The following is a 7,612-nucleotide window of genomic DNA, read 5'->3' as shown; positions in this document are numbered from 1 at the left end:
TTTTGCCTGGTTTTAAAATAGCAATAACTTTAGCCTTCCTCCAGATTGTGGGAATCTGACCTGTTTCCATGCAATTGTTAAACAGTTTCAGTAGCCATTGTTTAACGTTGGGACCAAAGTGTTTAATCTGTTCAACAAAAATCCCGTCCAGGCCAGGGGCCTTCCTTAGCTTGCATTTCGCTATGGCTTTGTCCAGATCTGCCATTGTGAGAGGGGTGGCCAGAGTTGAATTTTCTTGGTGTTCAATCCTGTCTATTTTGGTCTCCGACTTCCTGATTTTGGTGTCGGGTTTCCCATTCTTGAGAAGCTGGTGGGCTATTTGGTCGGCTGTGACGGGAGCATGTCCTGGAGAGAAAGTCGGGTCATTGTTGAGACGTTTAAGGAATGTCCAGGCTTTCTAACTGCTCCTTTTCATGTCCAATTCCTCTATTGTCCTCAGCCATTTCTCTCTCCTGGTTTTAGCTAGTGACTCGGTTAGCTGCTCGCCCGCAGTGATAGTTTCCGCGGATAGAGGGTTTGCGTCAAACAGTGTCAGGTATTGCTGCAACTGATCCTCTAATTCTGGCGTAAGGCCTTCAACATAATTGCTTCCGCATCCTCTAGGGATCGATTGCTTGGAACACCACTGCACAGCCTTCGCGAAATTGTCATAGAATCTTGGTTCAGGTGGTAGGTTGTTTACAGAATCTTCCATGAGGTTTTGAAAGGTTGACCATTCTGCTTTCTTAAAATTGTACCTACGGCGAAAAGGTACGATATGGGGTTCAACAACAGATGTGATCTGGCACATTATTGGACGGTGTTTGGTATTGGTGAGCAAACTCCTTTTGAGCATTGGGACGTTACTTGATGGCTAACGAAGATGAGGTCCGGGTTATAACCTCTCCCCCATCTGCCACTGTTGTAGGAAGCAGGCAGTTTATTGTCATGTATCAGTTTTAGGTTGTTTAGCTCGGACCAGCAGATCACAGTCGTGCCATTGTCGTCGTCTTCTTGGTAGCCCCACTGCGTACTGTGGCTGTTGAAATCACCGATTACAAAATTAATTCTGTCTTTATTAAAATTGTTTACGTTGGAGCTGGAAAAGTCCACAGTTGGTGGTTTGTACACTGATGTAACAGTGCAGTCACTAAGTTCAATGGTTAGCACTCCAGTATCATTGATGTCGTTTATACTGCTTGAAAGGATCTGTATGTTTGGCCTGGTAAAGATGGCGCTGCCATACTGTCGGTGTGGCCTTTCAGCTACTAGTCGCATGCCGTTTATCTTGGGTCTTTTGAGTGTGCTATCTCTGTGAGTTTCTTGTAGACACAGGACGTCACATTTCCCTTTCTGACAGAGGTCTTGTAGTAGACGTTCTTTGCATGCAGACAGGCCTTCAATATTTACATAGTCGTCAGTGGTGGGCCTGATAGGGTCCTTTTCTGTAGGATTGTCATGTTGCTTCTGGAGTGAAAGGATCAGCCGGTATACAACCGCCCAGGGGACGCCAGAGTATGTGTATTGCATTCACATACTCTTCGTGGAGGCTCCTTTCTTGTCCCCCTGTGGCAGCACGAACTGTTCCAGCACGTCCTCATAAACATTTCCCGTTATGGACTCTTCTGATACTAAAAATTGACCTAACCTCCTACCGCGCATTAAGAAACGCCAAACAATAGGCTTCCGAATATCACCGTTGTGTTCGTGTACGTCGCGTGGATGTTTCGAGCCCCAGATTCTAACGTTGTAGTGATTCACATCTCTAGAAATGTGTCACATTGCTTGCCTGAAAACAGGTACTTTTTCAGGTCATCACTGTCAGCATGTATGATAGCTAGCATGGAACAAGTGAGTGTTGCTTGACCTGAAAACAGGTACTTTTTCAGGTCATCATTGTCAGCATGTATGATAGCTAGCATGGAACACGTGAGTGCAAACTATGAAGGACGATGGTTTGGTTGCAATGCTTAGAGCAAATTGCACATCTGTACGCAAAAAGTCTTATTACCTTGAGTAGCAATTTATAGACAGTTAATCTTATAATACTTTGAGAGCTGCTAAACGTTTTACAGTAAACTACGATTTTTTATCTCTCTTTACAAGTTACGTTTCCTTGAAATGACACCGGTATTTTATGGACCCCTGTGCGTCTTCTACCCGATTCCGCTATTGCTTTCGTGTGCTACGTTTTGTATTGATTTCTTTTACTGTCCGCCGGTCGTTAAACGATTTGTGGGGAACAGCACACTCAGCAATGAAACATCATCGTGCCGTTTCACTTTGTTAAGAGCATTAGCTTGTGTTTATAAACATCAAAGGAGCTATGTTATCAGTACACCAAGCGGAAATACTAAGTTCTCATCTACTTTATTCAAACTGTATAGCCATGTTACATTACTAGAGATAATATATTTACTATCGTGGTCGCTACCCCACGTCTCTTTCACGATAGTATCAATTAAGTCTAGATGCTTTTAGCCAAGGGTGTTAGAAGTTTAGTTTGTATGTGGGTTGCCACACGATACTTTGGAGACAGTTGTCTGTTCATTCTTTCAGTATCTTTTCGCAAAACTGACTCTGGTAATGCGTGGATAATTTCCTCATTCTACAGTCTTGTAAGTTTACCTATAAGTCTGAAGATAGGATTACAAGTGACAGCAAATTCGCATAAGCTCACAGTTGGACACTACTCCCTCGTTTGTACCAAATTTTGACCCAAGCACCATGTTTAGTAACACAAGTAATTTAACTCCGAAGAAACCTTGAGTACCTGAATAAATACTTTGACGTAAAAAATGAAATTCAAAAGTTTTCGGGGAAATACAGGAACACAGGCATATAAATCACATAGAAAAAAATAAATATTAAGTGCAGGGCAGCCAAGGCAAAATGTTTGCAGCAAAAACGCGAAGAAATCTAAAAGTAAATAATCGTCGTAAGGACTGAGTCACAATATCGAAAAATCAAAACAAACGTCGGTAAAATTAAGAGCAAGGGTGGTAACATTAAGAGCGCAATAGAGATTCCACTGTTGTGGAGAAGTAACCAGATACGAGGAAAGAGTACATTGAAGGCCTCTATGGGAGGGAAGACTTGTTTGATAACGTGGTAGAAGAAGAACCTGGAGTCGAGAAGGAATACTTAGGCGATCCGGAGTTACAGTCAGAATTTAAAAGAACTCTAGATGACTTGAGAAAAAATTAAGCAGAAGCGATAGATAACATTCCAATGGAATTTCAAAAACATCAGGGGGAAATCCAACCAAATGACTATACATAAAAAGAAGTAAGATTAAGAGTATGACGTTTTTGTACACTGAATTTCTTATCACTTATCCATGAAATGAATTTGCCACACGGTTTGATCGTGAAAAGGCAGTAACATAGCAATATTGACGTGTGTAGGATCTATGACACCGACGAGGCACCGTCATAATTTCTGAAAAATACCATCCACTCATTCCCAGTGACCGCAGGGGCGGGTGTTCTATGACGATCAATCTGGCATCAGGAAAGCTAAAGGCAGGAGAATGGCGGTACTGACTTTGTCCTTCATAATGGAAGCAAGATTGCAGAAAAATACGGACATGCTCCTAGGATTTGTGAAGCTAGAAAAATCGTTCGACAATGTGAAATGTTGGAAGAAGTTGGAAATCAGAGGAAAATAGGAGTAAGCTACAGGGAAAGACGGGTGATATATAATATAGACTAGAACCCAGAGGTAACAATAAGGTTTGAAGAACTACACTGAAGTTCTCGGATTAAAAAGGGTTTAGCATAGGAATGCAGTCTTCCGTCCATACTGTTCAATCTATACAGATAAGGGGCAATGACGAAAATAAAAGAAAGTATCAAGAGCAGGGTTAAAATTCAGGGTGAAAGGCTATGATGATAAGAGTTGCTGATGACTTCGCAATCCTCAGAGACAGTAAAGAAGAATTATAGCGTACTCGTGTCTGTAAACTCACGAGCCAGTGAGCGAACCACGCTCTGTGGCTACCAAGTGTTCAGATACGTCAGAGGAGCATTAATTTTTAGATAAAAGCGTTAACAGTATACAGAGTACAAAGGACAATGACCTTCTTCCGACACAGAACATTATAGAGTAAATTATATTAATGTAGTCAGGATTCGTATGTGTACTATAAGTAAAAATATAGATACGAATGTCCGTTCGACTGAATGTATCTCTTGCTGACGAATTCGAGGCTTTTCTGCAACGATAATTCACCTCTTAACATCCCGTTGCGTGTTTGTGAATTTTTACCCAAAAACAATATTTTAATGTTTTCCTAGCCACTATATTCATTACATGCATTTTAACCTTCGAGCGGACGCGCCTTTTTTCATAACATGAGCGGGCACGAGGCGCACTTTGTACACATGAAAGGAATAGGTTTCCTTGTGTAAGTCAAGTATGATGAAAATGACTGTTTAATCTTAGTTTATTTAAACAAGGAGGAAATAAACTTACATAATATGAACTAAAGTACTGTTTTATTAAACAATAATGAAATAAATTTTCATTATAACTCTTTGTTGCCAAGGACAGGTGTTAAAGAGACAGTAATGACGAATTCGAAGCATTAAGCAGTGCAGTTGCATCAGATCTTGGTCAGCTGCTTATTAGATCACTAATTCTCTTGTACACAACTCCCTCAATGTGAGATTTTGTTGCTAGTTCAAAACTGGGGTCATTTTTTTGAACTGATCGTAAATGTTTTTCTCGCCTAGCTCGCTTTGTATTGTATATTACTGCTGCTCACTTGGACGTACGACAACACAGTTTATCGCTGTGTTACCTGAAGCAGTGCTGAAGGAATAGGTACAGTTTTGCAGTTGTGAAACAAAAATGGAACCGCACAAAATCATTTTATTTTTGGTTGGCGCACTTTCTACACAAGCGTGCATGCTCGGGGGTTAATGATGTTTTACCCCCTATATTCGTTCCATGTGACATTTTTGTTCCCCAAAACAAAGGAAAGTCTACTACGAGCGTAGATGAGTTTTAAAAGTTCCGAAAGTATTCCGTTTTGGAGAAGGTGCTGGCGTAATGTATAATATGTAATGAGGAATATTTCTAAGAGAATAGTATTTATGTATACTAATAAATAATATCACAATAATTCAGTTGCTCCCGCTAACATTGTCTATGATGCCATCAATGCAGGAACCAGAAAAGATTTTCTGAAATTAATATTGTTCCCGACCCAAGTTTCTTCGATATAAAAGAACTTTCCGCCTTGTTATCTTAATTTATTAACTTCCGTCAGGTATTTTCTTCGTGAGTTAATTACATCAGCTCTGTCTTGCAGAATCTTTCTTACAGATCTCTTCTAGAGAGGCCCTGTTTCACGCAGTCTTTTGCAAACTAATTTTATGCCAAAGGAAAATGGATTTTATTTTTAGTTGGAATAAGCAAAATGGTTCAAATGGATCTGAGCACTATGGGACTTAACTTGGTTCAAATGGCTCTGAGCACTATGCGACTTAACTTCTGAGGTCATCAGTCGCCTAGAACTTAGAACTAATTAAACCTAACTAACCTAAGGACATCACACACATCCATGCCAGAGGCAGGATTCGAACCTGCGACCGCAGCGGTCGCGCGTTTCCAGACTGTAGCGCCTAGAACCGCTCGGCCACCCCGGCCGGCTGGAATAAGCAATTTGCATGATTTTGGCACTACTTTTATGATTCATGTAAAAGTCCTCTATCGTTTGCCGAATATAACGATATTCTTAGTGATATTTCTCGGCAGTTTGAATAAACAAACTTTTTTCGCATTTCTTTCTGATGCGCCATATTTTGGCAAGGCTGACTTTTGCATAAAATGTAGCCCTTTGTTTGGTGCTGCCAGCAGCGACCTACATCTACATCTACATCTAAATGATTACTCTGCAATTCACATTTAAGTGCTTGGCAGAGGGTTCATCGAACCACAATCATACTATCTCTCTACTATTCCACTCCCGAAAAGCGCGCGGGAAAAACAAAAACCTAAACCTTTCTGTTAGAGCTCTGATTTCTCTTATTTTATTTTGATGATCATTCCTACCTATGTAGGTTGGACTCAACAAAATAATTTCGCATTCGGAAGAGAAAGTTGTTGAGTGAAATTTCGTAAATAGATCTCGCCGCGACGAAAAACCAGTTCTTTTTGTTTTAACTCTTGAATAAAAGCTGAAATTACGTTATGGGCGACTGAACGCCCTTTACTCATAATAATTCTTCATTGTACTGTGCGCAATTTCTTACGCTGTAGTACACTTACCAACCACTTCTGAATAACTACGTATAATACAAAATACACAAACGGAGTTGACTGATGCTAGTAACTAAAACTGCACAAGAAGAATCAACATAAATCACAGCCTGTTGCTCAACACTTTCAAACAGGAACCGGGCAACAGATTTCAGGTGTGTCTGAAGGGCAGCTGCACCATCCTTCCTGGGAAGGCCACTTCCTCCACCAAGAACGCTGCTGGCTCATGAATTTGCCGACAGACTAGACAGGAGGGGCTCTCAAGGTGTTTGCACCAGTACAGCGCACAGTGCGGAAGATGGCTTCACTGTGCTGACGGTGCTGCAAATCCCCACTCCTCGACCTTTTACAGTAGTGCTATCCCTCTCTTTCCTTACATTTGTTTCTCTCGCTACGCCTGTCGCTAGCTTCTCCAAAACTTCACCTTTGTTTTCTTCGTCATAACCAATGGTTATGTGCAGTGGATAGAGAGATTAGCTAGGTGGGACTATATCACCGCTGCAAAATAGATTTAAATAATAATAATGTTAATAGCACCAATAATAACTTTAAATTTGGTTTGAACAGAAAATTGTCTCTTCTGTTTTTTTTTCTTTATATTTATAATAAAAATCAGAAATACTTGCACGTAATCTGGTTTTAGCACAAGACAAAACAGGATTTTTTTTTAATATGTGTGAAATCTTATGGGGCCTTACTGCTAAGGTCATCAGTCCCTAAGCTTACACACTACTTAACCTAAATTATGCTAAGGACAAACACACACACCCATGCCCGAAGGAGGACTCGAACCTCCGCCGGAACCAGAAAAACAGGAAAAAAAAACCTTTCATGTACACATATGGAACCAAACGTAGAAACAAACTTCACTACTTTTCTGTGTAGCTTAGGAAATTCTTCCTTCTATAAACTCTTGTAAAATTCGATCAGGGATCCTTTAAGTGATCACCAGCATGCAGATCGATTAGTTCGAAATGTACATCGGCAGATGCACTTTCAGTCGCTGTTGAAAAGGGCTTCACAAACACATCAAGGACTGGCTGAAAGTTAGTAATTTCCTTTAACACTAAAAACACCAAATGTTAATAAATGAAAGTAAAGTATAATGTTGCTTTGAAGCACTAAAACGTGACATTTTTTAATAAACAGGTACTGTGGACTATTATTTTTAATGTAATGTCACACTTGCACCTTTACGAGAATGATGTGAGGCGAAATTATGAATCAAAATTGGTACCAGTCCCAGGACTCGAGCCCGGGTCTCCTGCTTGTACGTTTAACGAAAATCGACTTTACTTTTCTCTTACTGGTATAGCGGTAGACTACCTGGAACCGGTTGCTAAGCACATTTTTAAGGGAATGTAGC

General features: G+C 40.4%; 1 non-coding gene across 1 annotated transcript; it reads right to left on the bottom strand.

Moving 5' to 3' along the window:
• Nucleotides 1-5,549: 5,549 nt before the first annotated feature.
• On the bottom strand, nt 5,550-5,633 carry Trnas-gga (transfer RNA serine (anticodon GGA)). The gene is given in 2 exon segments: nt 5,550-5,584; nt 5,594-5,633. It is a non-coding gene; the product is annotated as a tRNA-Ser (tRNA).
• Between the last annotated feature and the right edge of the window lie 1,979 nt (nt 5,634-7,612).

The sequence above is a fragment of the Schistocerca nitens genome, chromosome 8, assembly GCF_023898315.1.
Source record: "Schistocerca nitens isolate TAMUIC-IGC-003100 chromosome 8, iqSchNite1.1, whole genome shotgun sequence".
NCBI lineage: Eukaryota > Metazoa > Arthropoda > Insecta > Orthoptera > Acrididae > Schistocerca > Schistocerca nitens.
Note: the sequence above shows the minus strand (reverse complement) of the source record. Positions and strands in the feature narration are given on the sequence as shown.